Below are 15,990 nucleotides of genomic sequence, written 5' to 3' on the forward strand. Positions count from 1 at the left end.
CTTCTTCTGGTGAAGAGAATCAGAATGTGCCCTTGAGAATTATAGGCAGGACATTCAATGGTGCATCAGAAAGTACAAAGTTTATGGTAAATCTGGAATTCTGTACTTGCAAAAACTGGGGCATTATGATTTGTTGAAAATTCCAGAACAAAGATTGACAAGTTTCTTTTGTTGGGTAAGAATATGAAATAAGTAAGGATTTAGTACCAAAACAGGTTTGAGGGACCAAATTGCTTCCTCCTGATCCCTGGCATCCATGAGGGTTCAGCTAGCTCCTGGAGGGGGGTTTTCTGGCTGTCCTTTACATCCCTTTCAGGAAGCCCAAAGAACATTGCAGCTAATAGGTAGTTTTGGACACAGCATGATACTGGAAATAGATTGAAGCATGAACAGTCTATCTGTTCTTTAGAGATGTTGGCTGCAGGATAACCTTTGAGTATGGCATCAGGAAGCCCGTTAAAATAGTGTAATGGAATCTTTCCTGTCCACCACACAGAGAATGCATGGTCTTGTTTACAATCCCCAATTGAAATATGACACTAAGTTAGTGTGGCAGATGTTCAGAAAGCACTGAGTGTCAGCCTAGATCACTGTGTTCCAACTTTGGTGTGACTGAGGTCAGAACAAAAGTACTTACGATGCACAAGGTGCAGTAAGGGATCGCTCAATAACTACACAGAATAGAAAGGAATACAAGGTCATGCAGGTAGCTGGGAGAGGAGTTATGGGAGGAACATCATGCATAACAGAGCAGAGACTATTTTGGGCAGAATTCCATCTCCCATTGCCATGGGCACACTCTCCAGTCTCACACTGTTGTAGATGTCAATAGTGCTGTAAACATCATAGCCTGACATTGTATAGTCTTTGATATATATTCTAAAATCAAATTCTCGGTTTACAAAGAACTTCAAAGCATTACTTTGCCATTTACATTAATACAGCCACATGAACATCAATCTACCATTGACAGACATTTAACCATAGCTTACGCTCTTGATATTTTAAATAAAAACTTTCTTTTATTCTGCCTTTGTGTTCCTTGTCGTGTGGGTTACGCCCGTGATGGAGATGAGTATTGTACCCAGTTTTGGAGGTTTTAACGATCCCAGAACCTCACTTAGGGAAACTTAAAGACAGGCCACATGATACTCACACACTGGCAAGCTTATTAAAATGAAATGGCTCCTGCCAGAATAATTTCCCAAATCATCTATTTTGTTATCAAACCACTGCTGCCTTTTTTTAAACAGTGCATCAATTTGCCTTCAAGGTAGTTAATCAGGTTTCATGCCAGACAGCCACTCCTCCAACTCTGCAATTCCGTCTCTGTTTTCTGTCAGTTTCTGTCGAGACAAGGCCATATTCCTCAACTGCTTTTTGATTTATGCAGCTTTCCGATATCCTGATAGCTCCCCTAGGATCACAGCTTATTTGAGAGAAGAGGCAGAGACCACTGATCTGATGACAGGGGTTTCAGGGAGTCGCCAGGGCTGGATCCATCCGCCCAACCCGCTCAACATCCCCCCCCCCCCCCCCCCCAACACTAAAACCACCCCACCACCCTCCACTGTTGGACTCTTCATTTGTTTCTTGTGTTTCAGAAATTGCAGGATTTTGCAAAGAGAGTTTCCGCTGCAAGAGAAATTAAAGTGTTTCAGTTTGCATGGATAAACCGCATGTTTAAACCATTAAGACCCTATGAAGTTTTTACTAGTGATGGTCTAGTCAATAAAACATATTTATTTCATCTTGGTTCCTCATCTCCCTCTGTGTCTATTCCTCTGCCTGATTCTATACTCCCTCCCTTTTGTAACTTATCACAAAATTGATTTTCCTCCTCTTCTATTTAATGCACCTAAAGGACTTCCAAACATTACAAAATTGCAACTCATGTACAAAATTAAATAGTGAATGATTTACATTATTCAAAGATGCAAAGCTGAAGAAGTAATTCACAGGTATGGACTACAAACAGAAAAAAAAATGATACACTCAGCAAACCAAGCGGCATCTGTGGAGAGAGAAACACCAGAATGAACGCATCTTTGGCCTCAACGATTGTTTCTTTCCAAACAAGCATAGCCCAACTTGCTCATGTTCTCAGCACTTTATATTTTATTTCAGTTTCCTGATTGTGTGTTTTTTCCCATTCTTGTGTAGTATCTCACCAGGGTGAGCCTCGAATAGAACATTCATCTCCAATCACCTGCACATTGTGGTCGATTTCCATCCATGAAGGCTGTTGTTCAAAGAGGCCTGAATAAAGAAGTTAGGAAAAGGAACCTGAGAAGCTATTTTTCTTCCCTGAGAAGGAACAACTCCACAAGGTTAGTAAGATGGTTTGGAACAGTTGGTCTGGAAAATATTCCAAACTCTTTTGCACAATAGTTTGCATTTGGACAGTTGCAGCATCATTAAAACACCCTAATAGGCACGTAACAGGAGGAATTATCAAATAAAACCCTGCCACTGAGACATAGGGTGGTGTTGGAGAAAGCACCAAAAAAACTGTCAAAACTGGAGAATGAGGCATGACACTTATAAAAGGCCAATTTTATGTTAAAATCCTTCTTCATACAAAGAGTGACAAACGCAGCGAGTTGGAGTTTGAAATTACTTAGAACTATTTAAGAAATAATTGGATGTCATAGTGAAAGGGAAATAATGTACCTTATACAAAAAATAATTGAATTGGATTCTTCCAGAGACAGCGATGCTGTCTGACCCACTGTTACTCCAGCTTTTTGTGTCTATCTTTGGATTCATCCACCTGTATTTTCCTTCTATAACCTTATATGCTTCATTAAATATTACAGTATTGGAGAGGGGCGCAGATCACTCATTGTCTGAGATAGTAGTATATGGCCAGGAACTGGTCTTCCATTCCCTTAAGAGAAAACAAAGTGCCAATAGGTCAGGCAGCATCTGTGGAGGGAAATAGACAGATAATGTGTTGAATCGGAACGCATCTTCAGACTGAAGTCAAGAGTCTGCAGCATTCAACATTGCTTGTACTGCCTTGTTATTCCAGAATTTTGGAAGCACATATAAATCTGAAGAAGCGTCCCAACCCGAAACATCGCTTAACCATGTTCTCCAGAGGTGCTGCCTGACCCGCTGAGTTACACAAAGGACTTTGTGCCATTTTCTGTAAACCAGCACCTGCAGTTCCTTGTTTCTGCATTTAAATTCTAACTGTTTTGCTGGAATTTGAACTTGTGTCTCCAGATCAATAATCCAAGCCTCTGGATGCAAGTCCAGTAAAATAACTATCGTGCTACATACTCGTTCAATGATTTAGTATCTAAAGCCAGACCATGTTATACAATATCAATCAATGAAAAGTTAGTTATGAGGGATAATTTACACCATAATGTGTGCCCTAATATTTGACTTTCTTCAATAACATTACAGCTACAAATCTTGTGTCCATACTTCAGTTCTTTTAACTTTTCTTTCACACAGAGAGTTCCAAATCCTTCCGTCCTAGAGATTGTCTATCCAGCCTCGAGGTCTGGGTGAAGATTAAATCATGTTCCGAAGAAAGGAAGAGTAAACGGTGCCTGGTAAATGTTCCATGAAATCAAAATGCTTTCCGAACTTCTTTGTTAACTTTTGAGCTGTCTTAAAACAGATCATTTTGGCTTCATATTTGTAAGCTTAAATGTTGGGGGGGTGGGGGGCGCGGAGAGCGTGGGAGTGAAAAAAATGTAATGGAGTGTCTTGGTTTCCTTTGTTGGGATTGACAAATGAGGAAGTTTGCATTTAATGTGAGTTGAGCCAGGAAAGTAGGCAGTTGAAGAAAGATGGGAAGTTCAGATGTACATCGAAGTCTCCATGAATAAGAAGTTGCTGAATGCAAGTCTAAAGCAGGAGAGGAGCAAAAAAAGTTGTGGAAAGTGGATGGTGTATAGTATTCGTCGATGATTTTACATGTAAAAGGAGAGTATTATGAACTTAACCAGGGGTGCCAGGAGAAAGGTTTAGATGAGATGTAGCAATGAGGCCCTCACATTTAATACTCTGAAAGAAGATGCTGCAAAGTCTCAAAGCAGAGAGTTTCCACAAAGGTACACGGCCCACTCGCCATGTTCCCCAGCAGTCTCAAAGATAAAGTAATAAATGGATAGCATAATGAGCACTTTTAGCACAATATACAAAAGTGGAAATTAACATGCACTGTAATAATGCACTTTAAAGTGATTAATCTAACATAACATTACAGATGGGATTGCTTGATATATTCATGTAGCCAATAGATCATATATTGTATGTGTATATATATATATATATATATACATATATATATATATATATATACACACAGGTATGTGAGTGTGTGTGTGTGTGTGTGTGTGTGTGTGTGTGTGTGTGTGTGTGTGTGTGTGTGTGTGTGTGTGTGTGTGTGTGTGTGTGTGTGTGTGGGTGTATGTGTGTGTGTGTGTGTGTGTGTGTGTGTGTGTATATATATATGTATATATGTGTATATATGTGTGTGTATATATATGTATATATATGTATATATGTATGTGTATATATATACACATACATATGTATGTATATATATATATGTTTATATATGTGTTTGTGTGTGTGTATATATTTATATACATATATAATATATACATATACACACACAACCTGTGTGTGTGTGTATGTGTATATATATATATATATATATATACATATATAATATATACATACACACACACACACACACACACACACACACACACACACACACACACACACATAAATATATATATGTGTGTGTGTGTGTGTGTGTGTGTGTGTGTGTGTGTGTGTGTGTGTGTGTGTGTGTGTGTGTGTGTGTGTGTGTATACTAGACCAAGTGCAGACCCGTTGGGTCTGTTTCCCCAACACGCGTTTCGGGGGGGGGGGGGGGGGCTGCGGCATCAAACTCACACTAACCACCCCCCAAACACACAGGTGGGGGGAGAGGGAGATGGGGCGGGGCGAGGGGAGATTGAGAAGAGGGGAGGGAGAAGAGGAGGAGGAAACGGGAGAGATTTGGGAGGGAGAGGAGAGCGGGGTGGGGGGAGAGGGATGGGGAGAGGGAGGAGAGTGGGGAGTAGGAGGAGAGCGGGGAGGGCAGGAAGGGGGGGAGAAGGGTAGGGGGGTGGGAGAGGGGTAGCGGGGAGTGGTGCAAGAGAGAGGGGAAGGGGGTGGGGGGGAGAGAGGGGGTGGGAGGGGAGGAGGGAGAGGGGTGAGGAGAGAGGGAGATGGAGAGGGGGGAAGGGGAGGAGGAGAGTGGGGTGGGGGATGGGGGAGAGAGGGGGGTGGGAGGGGAGAGAGGGGGAAGAGTGTGGAGGGAGGGGAGAGTGGTAGGGGGGCAGGGGAATAGTGGGATGGGAGGGGGAGAGGGGTAGGGGGAGAGAGGGGAAATAGTGGTGAGGGAGGGGGAGGGTAAGAGTGCGGAAGAGGGGCAGAGGGGTAGGGGGAGTGGTGGAAGAGGCAGAGATGGGTAGGGGAGAGAGGTGGGGGGAGAGAGGGGGGAGAGAGGGGTGGGGGTTGGGGTGGGAAGGGAGGAGTGAGAGGGGTGAGGAGAGAGGGAGAGGGGGGAAAGGGAGGAGGAGAGAGGGGTGCGGAGAGTGGGGAGGGAGGGGTAGGGGGAGTGGTGAAAGAGGGACAGAAGGGTAGGGGGAACGAGGCGGGGGGAAAGAGAGAAGGGGGTGGGGGGGAGAGAAATGGGGGTGGGGGGAGGAGAGGGAGAGGGGTGAGGAGAGGGAAACAGAAACATAGAAAATAGATGCAGGAGTAGGCCATTCGGACCTTCGAGCCTGCACCACCATTCAATATGATCATAGCTGATCATCCAACTCAGTATCCTGTACCTGTCTTCTCTCCATACCCCCTGATCCCTTTAGCCACAAGGGCCACATCTAACTCCCTCTTAAATATAGCCAATGAACTGGCCTCAACTACCTACTGTGGGGGAAGGGGGCGGGGGGAGAGAGGGAAGGGGGTGGGTGAGGGAGGGATGCGGGTGGGAGGAGGAGGGGGAGGAGGGGGAGAGGGGTGAGGAGAGGGAGATGGAGAGCGGGAGGAGAGAGGGGTGGGGGAGGGGTGGGGAGGAGAGAGGGGAGGGGGAGGGGAGGAGAGGGATGGGGAGGGGGAGGAGAGAGGGAAGGGGGAAGAGGTGTGGGGGAGGGGGGCAGGGATGGGGGAGGGAGGGGAGGAGGGAGATGGGGTAGGGGAGGGAGGGGAAAGAGTGTGGAGGGAGGGGGAGAGGGGTGGGGCGAGAGAGGGGAAATAGTGGGGAGGGAGAGTGGAAGGGGGAGGGGTAGGGACAGTCCATCTGTTCCCCATTCCCTATCACCCCCAATCCTCTTTCTCTATTCCCACACACGTGATGACGCGCTTCGACACAGGCTGCGGGGATGGGGGGGGAGGGGCTGGGACTGGGGCTGCTGCAAAGGCATATGTAAATAGATCCATTCCGATTGGACATCTGTGAGCATTGGGCATTGTGACATCACACGATGGAACGTTCACCAACATTCGATGGGTGAGAAGCTGGTTTTTTTTTTAAATTTTGGTGGGGGGGTGGAGAAGGATTTTATTAAAAATGTGTACATAAACACGACAAAATTTAATCAGGAGTGGATACTTGGAATGAAAAGTGAAATCTCTACCAAAATGGAAAAAATCTCGGCGATTCTGCGTCTGGTGTTGGCGTAGCAATGAATCATAGGCTGGCAGCCACAAGTCAGGCAGATACACACACACACACACACACAGTTTTATATTATAGATAGAAGATGTATATATGTGTGTGTGTGTCTGTGAGTGTGTGTGTGTGTATATATACACACACATACACACATATAAAAAAATAAAAAAAATAAAAAGAGAAGCGGTCCTGAAAGAAGAATTTAGGGAGTTAGGTAGAGAGTTAAGGAGAAGGACTGCAAAGGTAACAATCTCAGGATTACTGCCTGTGCCATGCGACAGTGAGAGTAGGAATGGAGCGAGGTGGAGGATAAATGAGTGGATGAGGGACTGGTGCAGTGGGTATGGATTCAAGTTTCTGGATCATTGGGACCTCTTTTGGGGAAGGTGCGACCTGTACAGAAAGGACGGGTTGCACTTGAACTCGAGGGGGACCAATATCCTGGCGGGGAGATTTGCAAAGGCTACTGGGGAGACTTTAAACTAGTATGGTTGGGGGGAGGGACTCAAATTGGGAAAGCTAGCAGTCAGTGTGTGAGGCAGGAGGCAGAGAATGGAAGCACTCTGACCCAAAATGTAGGGGAGAGAGAAGAAAAAGACAATACACAGAGAATAAGAGAGGGTGGGTTTCTTAAATGTGTATATTTTAATGCTAGGAGTATTGCAAGAAAGGTGGATGAACTTAGAGCCTGGATTGACACCTGGAAGTATGATGTTGTGGCGATCAGTGAAACATGGTTGCAGGAGGGCTGTGATTGGAAACTAAATATTCCAGGATTTTGTTGCTTCAGGTGTGATAGAATTGGAGGGGCAAGAGGTGGAGGTGTTGCATTGCTGATCAGGGAAGATATTACAGCAGTGCTTTGGCAGGATAGATTAGAGGGCTCGTCTAGGGAGGCTATTTGGGTGGAACTGAGAAATGGGAAAGGGGTAGCAACACTTATAGGGGTGTATTATAGACCGCCAAATGGTGAGCGAGAAATGGATGAGCAAATATGTAAGGAGATAGCAGATATTAGTAGTAAGCACAAGGTAGTGATTGTGGGAGATTTCAATTTTCCACACATAGACTGGGAAACACATTCTGTAAATGGGCTGGATGGGTTGGAGTTTGTAAAATGTGTGCAGGATAGTTTTTTGCAGCAATATATAGAAGTACCTACTAGAGAAGGGGCGGTGCTGGACCTCCTGTTAGGAAATGAGACGGGTCAGGTGGCAGAGGTATACGTTGGGGAACAGTTCGGGACCAGTGATCACAATACCATTAGTTTCAATATAATTATGGAGAGGGTCAGAACTGGACCTAGGGTTGAGATTTTTGATTGGAGAAAGGCTAACTTTGAGGAGATGCGAAAGGATTTAAAAGAAGTAAATTGGGACAGTTTGTTTTATGGGAAAGATGTGGAAGAGAAATGGAAGACATTTAAAGGTGAAATTTTAAGAGTACAGAATCTTTATGTCCCTGTTCGGTTGAAAGGAAATAGTAAAAATTGGAAAGAGCCATGGTTTTCAAGGGAAATTGGACACTTGGTTCGGAAAAAGAGAGAGATCTACAATAATTATAGGCAGCATGGAGTAAATGAGGTGCTTGAGGAGTATAAAGAATGTAAAAAGAATCTTAAGAAAGAAATTAGAAAAGCTAAAAGAAGATATGAGGTTGCTTTGGCAAGTAAGGTGAAAGTAAATCCAAAGGGTTTCTACAGCTATATTAATAGCAAAAGGATAACGAGGGATAAAATTGGTCCATTAGAGAGTCAGAGTGGACAGCTATATGCAGAGCCAAAAGAGATGGGGGAGATATTGAACAATTTCTTTTCTTCGGTATTCACCAAGGAGAAGGATATTGAATTATGTGAGGTAAGGGAAACAAGTAGAGTAGCTATGGAAACTATGAGATTCAAAGAAGAGGAAGTACTGACACTTTTGAGAAATATAAACGTGGATAAGTCTCCAGGTCCGGACAGGATATTCCCTAGGACATTGAGGGAAGTTAGTGTAGAAATAGCAGGGGCTATGACAGAAATATTTCAAATGTCATTAGAAACGGGAATAGTGCCGGAGGATTGGCGTACTGCGCATGTTGTTCCATTGTTGAAAAAGGGGTCTAAGAGTAAACCTAGCAATTATAGACCTGTTAGTTTGACGTCAGTGGTGGGCAAATTAATGGAAAGGATACTTAGAGATAATATATATAAGCATCTGGATAAACAGGGTCTGATTAGGAACAGTCAACATGGATTTGTGCCTGGCAGGTCGTGTTTGACTAATCTTCTTGAATTTTTTGAAGAGGTTACTCGGGAAATTGATGAGGGTAAAGCAGTGGATGTTGTATATATGGACTTCAGTAAGGCCTTTGACAAGGTTCCTCACGGAAGGTTGGTTAAGAAGGTTCAATTGTTGGGTATTAATGGTGGAGTAGCAAGATGGATTCAACAGTGGCTGAATGGGAGATGCCAGAGAGTAATGCTGGATGGTTGTTTGTCAGGTTGGAGGCCAGTGACTAGTGGGGTGCCACAGGGATCTGTGTTGGGTCCACTGTTGTTTATCATGTACATCAATGATCTGGATGATGGTGTGGTAAATTGGATTAGTAAGTATGCAGATGATACTAAGATAGGTGGGGTTATGGATAATGAAATAGATTTTCAAAGTCTACAGAGAGATTTATGCCAGTTGGAAGAGTGGGCTGAAAGATGGCAGATGGAGTTTAATGCTGATAAGTGTGAGGTGCTACATCTTGGCAGGACAAATCAAAATAGGACGTACATGGTAAATGGTAGGGAATTGAAGAATGCAGGTGAACAGAGGGATCTGGGAATAACTGTGCACAGTTCCCTGAAAGTGAAATCTCATGTAGATAGGGTGGTAAAGAAAGCTTTTGGTGTGCTGGCCTTTATAAATCAGAGCATTGAGTATAGAAGGTACACAAAATTGCTGGGGAAACTCAGCGGGTGCAGCAGCATCTATGGAGCGAAGGAAATAGGCAACGTTTCGGGCCGAAACCCTTCTTCAGACTGATGGGGGGTGGGAGAAAGAAGGAAAAGGGGAGGAGGAGGGGGAGCCCGAGGGCGGGCGGATGGGAGGGTGGGAGGAGACAGCTAGAGGGTTAAGGAAGGGGAGGAGGTATAGAGTTGAGTATAGAGTATAGAAGTTGGGATGTAATGTTAAAATTGTACAAGGCATTGGTGAGGCCAATTCTGGAGTATGGTGTACAATTTTGGTCGCCTAATTATAGGAAGGACGTCAACAAAATAGAGAGAGTACAGAGGAGATTTACTAGAATGTTGCCTGGGTTTCAGCAACTAAGTTACAGAGAAAGGTTGAACAAGTTAGGGCTTTATTCTTTGGAGCGCAGAAGGTTAAGGGGGGACTTGATAGAGGTCTTTAAAATGATGAGAGGGATAGACAGAGTTGACATGGATAAGCTTTTCCCACTGAGAGTAGGGAAGATTCAAACAAGGGGACATGACTTGAGAATTAAGGGACAGAAGTTTAGGGGTAACATGAGGGGGAACTTCTTTACTCAGAGAGTGGTGGCTGTGTGGAATGAGCTTCCAGTGAAGGTGGTGGAGGCAGGTTCGTTTTTATCATTTAAAAATAAATTGGATAGTTATATGGACGGGAAAGGAATGGAGGGTTATGGTGTGAGCGCAGGTATATGGGACTAGGGGAGAATACGTGTTCGGCACGGACTAGAAGGGTCGAGATGGCCTGTTTCCGTGCTGTAATTGTTATATGATTATATACACATATATATACATATATATATACACACACATACATACAATATATGATATATTGGCTACATTGGCTATATATATATATATAAAGGAGAAGTCCACAAACATTTTTCATTGCAACCTACCTATGAGAGTTTTGGTTTAAATTTGATCTCCCACATTCTTCACTGATTATAAAATATGTTTTTTTGAAGCACCCCAAGCTAGAGTTTCAGGATAATCCCACAGAGACATTGTGGAAATGTTTGCATATTATAACAGGCTCCAAAGAAATCGGATGATATCGCTGGCAACAATGATCTCTCCATGATGATCTCAATGCATTCTATGCTCGCTTTGATCAGGTCGGTGGAATAATGTCATCCACCCTGAACAGCCTTAAGTGTGCCTGTCCCAATTGTCACTGTCACAAACGATAGATCGGCCTTCCTGAGAGTGCACATGTAGAAAGTAACTGTCCCAGATGGAATCCCGGGCTGCATCCTCAAGCCCTGCACGGACCAGTTGGCAGGAGTTTTCATGGATATCTTTAACCTCTCCCAACTACATTCTGGGGTTCCCACCAGCGTTAAGAAGATCACTGTAAACCTGGGCCAAAGTAAAGAAAGGTAGCATGCTTTAGTGACTACCATCCAGTAGCTCTGACATCTACCATCTTAAAGTGCTTCAAGAGTCTATTCATGGGGCAAATTACTTCCTGTTTCCAAGACAGCCATGATCCACTGTAGTTCATCTGCTGTCACAACAGACCCAGGTTAGTCACCATCTCCATGGCCTTAAATGTTGCTGCAAAATCTGGAGAAGAAGGACTCTTATTTATTGATGAGAGCTCTGCCTTCAACTCCATAATCCCAACCAAACTCATCTTCAAACTCATGGAGCTAGGAATCAGCACCCCCCTCTGCCACTGGATCCTCCACCCCCTGGCCCATAGATTAAAATCAGCGAGGATAGGTGACAAGATATCCTCCACAATAATTCACAGCAACTGCACCATGCAGAATGCGTTCTCAGCCCTTTACTATATTCCCCACAGATTCATGATTGACTAGCTTGCAGATGCCAGCACCTTATTAGGCACGATCTTGAACAATGATGTGATGTAGTACAGGAAGGAGACAGAGAACTTGGTAACATGGTGTTCAGACAGTAACCTATCCCTCAATGTTGGCAAAATGAAAGAACTAGTTATGACTTCAGGAAACGTAATGTTTGACATGCCACAGTCAGCATCAATAGTGCCATAGTGGAGAGCCCAAGAGCTTCAAGTTCATAGGCATAAATATCATTAGCAATTTAACCTGGACCAGCCACATTGAAACTAAGGGCAAGAAAGCACAATTTTGCAATCAACATTAGCAAGAGGACGGGGCTGGTTGTTGACTTCAGGAAGGGAATGCTGAGGATCCATGAACCTATGTTCATCAATGTGACAGCAATGGAGGGACGCAACAGCTTCAGTTTCCTGGGCACGCGTATCTCTGAAGATATGTCCTGGTCCCAGCAGACATCAACATCTCTACTTCGTTAGATGATTGAGCAAATTTGGTATGTCATTGAATACGCTATGGAATTTCTGCAGATTCATGGCAGATAGCTTATTGACTAATTGGTTCATGACCTGGTTCAATAACTCCAGAACTCCAGGAATGAAAGAGGCTGCAGAGAGTGGTCGACATTACCCAGTCCATCAAAAAGGAAACAAATATCATCAGTGGCTCACACCACCCCGGCCATCTCACTACTACCATCGGGAAGAGAACACAGGAGCATGAAAACCATGTCCCCCAAGTTCATGCTCGCTTTGAACAGGTCGGTGGAATAATGGTGTTCAAGGATTTGGTCAAAGAAGCACGTTCAAGGGAAGTCTTCAAGGAGGAAAGAGAGGTTTAGGACGAACATCTAAGAGCTTGGGGCTGTGCAATTGTGGGCATAGCCGCACATTGTAAGGGGGGCGAAGTTAGCAATATGCTAGAGGTCAAAATCAGGGTATATCATGTCATGTCTGGTGTAGTTTAACATCAGTTATTGTACAAATCATACACACAATAGTTGTTCAATGTGCAGTTATAAATGCACCAGTGATTTTTTTTTAGTCCAATGAAAATCAGATAACTAACAGTTTTTTTTCTGTGTGGTGTAGATTTCATTGCATCAACACACCTGACATCAGCTGCATTCCAAATGCAATGTGACCCTGCAACCACCATCTGACATTGGCTTTGATGGGCTCTGAAAGTGGGATTGAGTACCTTCACCAACTCTGCTTGCTCCACCTCTGGTCTTCACGAAAGATGACTGAATACATGATTTTGACCACTGGTGACACGTCAAGTCCCCCATACTATCTGTCATCAATGCCACTCATGCATTAGCCTCCAGGTGCTCAAGGAACCAGTTTTTCCTGACAATGATTGATAGTGGCATTGGCCAACTTGCCATGTATTTGAGATCTGCTTGCTGGAGGAGAACAAACAATGAGTGAAATCCATGAGGTGTGAGTACTCCATTAACCATGAAGATGAATACACTTTGAAAGGAGCCCTCCAGTAGAGATGGAGAATGTGTGCGAATCAGTGGGTGAGGACATGGAGAAATGCCATCTTGTCATTGACTTAATCTTGAGCTGTCAAAGTGGATTGAGAATCCCAAGCAGGACATTTCCCCTAAAGTTACTCCAAAAATCCATCAGTGCTCGTGGACTCTTCCTTCCCCATTACAACTCACTTAGGCCAATAGCTCCTGAGGCTAAGATCAAGCTTGATTTCAGAGACTTGAGACTTGAAGTTGCAAGATGGAGCTAGAACATGGCGTTCTATCCCAGAAGAGGATCAATTATCCACTACAATTGTTCCACTCTTTTACTTGTGTGTGATTGTACTCGTGGTATGATTTGACTGGATAACACAAAAAAAACAAAGCTTTTCACTGTATTTTGTTACATGTGACAATAGTAAACCGAACTACACTGAACTCCACAGAGATAGAGTGAGGGGGGTTGTGGACATGTGCGAGAAAGGTGAACTGGTGTGTGAAGTTGATCAGGGAAACCAGGCTCCCAAGGGGACAATATGTGGCCTGGAACCTATTTACCGAGCGGTCGACTCCCTTCATTCAGGAAGAAACAGTGGGAAAATTGTAACTGGGTTACCTCAGCCAGTGAGCAGGGTTTCGTTATGAAATGTTAATTCATGAGTGGAAAGCCTCCAAAAATAGGGGCAGTGGCTTTACTTAGCGTAAAGACCCTTCAGCAGTTCAGGAATAATACGGCGTGAGGGCAGGGTATTATCAGGCAATAAGTGGATATTTAAACACCTACACAAATTATAAACTCTCCTTTTCAGCCCTTTCAAGCTGTTTTAAATCTGTTGACCCATCCATTATTTTAATCGTGTGAGAAAAAAAGAGTGAAAAATATATAATGTAAGCTCCAACAGGAAGCACTATGGAGTACCTTTTCCCAAGATTCAATAATCTACAGCAATAGCTCAATTTGAGCCTCAGTTTTGCTGAGATAGTGGGAAGATAAATCAACTGTGTTATTGCATTGCAAGTGTTCATGCAGTTTTGGTAAAGTGGATTTATGCTGGTATAATGTGAATAAAAGAGTGAAGTACATCACAGTGAAATTTGACGAAAAAAAGAGGAAGCAAAGCCTGTGTGAATCCATACTGTACTAAACTGACTTTACTGATTTCATACAAATCTGCAGAAAAATAGCCACAGATACAGGAAAACATCCACACCCCAAAATATTCTCACATAAAAACCATCTGAAGAAAAATATCCACAAACAAAAAATACCTGTAGGAAATCATTCACACACAAGACATCTGTTGGGAACTCTCCACACGCATTCATATCAATGCACACACATCTGCAGGAACATATATACATAAACACACACACATCTGCAGGAAAAATATTAATTCCCAACAACATCTGTAGTTCTTCAAACACAGAAAGAATCTGTAAGAAAAACATCCACACACAGTAAAACAATATCCAGGACAATACCATGATGTGCATCTAGTGAAATGCATCATCACACACAACTACTGCAGGCAAATACCCACACCACAAAGCATTCATAGCAGAATATTTGAACATTCAGTAAATCTGTTGGAAAATACCCCATATAAAATATATCTTTAGGAAAATATCCGTCCTTCCATCTGTGAAACATTGCCATGCATGATGAGCCTGCAGGAAAATATTAACACTTAAAAAGCATATGGGAAAGTACCCGCGCACAGAGCTAAGAAAAAATATCCATGTGTACAATTGTAGAAAAATACACCAGCATATGAACTTCTGCATAGAATACATGCATATAAATATATTTATGTTTATAAAAACATTATGCTAAAATGTGCAATATAATTTACCAGGAGATTTTTATTTTTGCAAACAGCATCGATGCAATGTTATACCACTTAGACAGAATGTATTAAACATTGCTGCTGGTTAATTGATTCCTATCAGCTCAATCCACTGCCTACCAAAGAGAGACTGACTAAAGCTGGTAGACATATTTCTCTCGTTGAGCTGTCTAGTGTAGCTAGCTGCTAACTTTGATGTGCGACAAAGCAATTTATATGGTAAATTGTACCAAATAATGGTTCTAGTGAGTGTTATGGCTGCACTGAAAGGAAATGTCACGGTAAATAGCTGCCAAATTATGGACTGTGCTATAGTGTCACAACTGCGCTAAAGACAAATAGCACAACAGGCTACTGCCAGCACCCAGCATGACACCGATGAGTTATAGAGCAGAGCAGCAGCATGATGTGATGGTCTTTGTACTCTTATTATAAAAGAGGGTTACAGTCTGGGCTTGATGTGTGCGACATCGAAAGTGGAGTTGGTTCAATGTCAGGCTGTGTGGAGTCTGAAGCTACTAATAGTCCATCATGGGGTTACGATATGTAGAAGACATTTGTGGAATGTAATATCTCGCACTCGGACCGCTTTAACTCTCTTAAAATATAGAAGAGTTCAGTGCATGTCTGAAGTGGGATATAGAAAGCTTTCATTGGATTACTCCAATTTGAAATGGCACTTTTCTGATTAAACAAATGGAGGTAAAATAAAAAGATCTTTAGTCCCAACTGCTGGATGGATCTGAGGGTCTTCCTTGCCTCCCATGAAGTGAATGTGATGAAGTAATGCATCTGTCACCAATACTTCCCCAAGTTCAATGCAAGCTAGCCAAGCCTGATTAATCCCCTTGCAGTCAATTGTGACCTATAAACTCAGATGTCTGTGCTTTGCAAACTCATGGGTTTCCAACATGTAAACCTAATGGGACTAAACACCTACATCCCTTCCAGGCCATATCCTCTTCAGTAGAATAGTGTGGGAAGGATTTGAAAAGTAGACTTAATTTCTTGCACAGGGTGTTGTTCCTCTAGATTTGTCCCAGTCTCCATAAAGTGAAGGCCAATATGTACAGTACACCCCAGACGGAAAATCACGGGGGGGGGGTAGACATGTATTATACTCTTCCAAGTTTTTGAACAAACTTCTTTTATTATATATACTGGAAATTGAA

General features: G+C 43.1%; 1 long non-coding RNA gene across 2 annotated transcripts in view; it reads left to right on the forward strand.

The window, feature by feature from the left end:
- The window catches only part of LOC116971887, a 66,615-nt gene extending 51,708 nt beyond the window's left edge, over positions 1 to 14,907 (forward strand). For both annotated transcript variants that reach the window (XR_004411653.1, XR_004411652.1), the window contains exons 2-4: positions 2,164 to 2,330; positions 3,469 to 3,569; positions 12,580 to 14,907. This is a non-coding gene — a long non-coding RNA (uncharacterized LOC116971887). The remainder of the gene's footprint in view (positions 1 to 2,163; positions 2,331 to 3,468; positions 3,570 to 12,579) is intronic.
- The last annotated feature ends 1,083 nt before the right edge of the window (positions 14,908 to 15,990 follow it).

This window comes from Amblyraja radiata, chromosome 4 (genome assembly GCF_010909765.2).
Source record: "Amblyraja radiata isolate CabotCenter1 chromosome 4, sAmbRad1.1.pri, whole genome shotgun sequence".
Lineage (NCBI taxonomy): Eukaryota > Metazoa > Chordata > Chondrichthyes > Rajiformes > Rajidae > Amblyraja > Amblyraja radiata.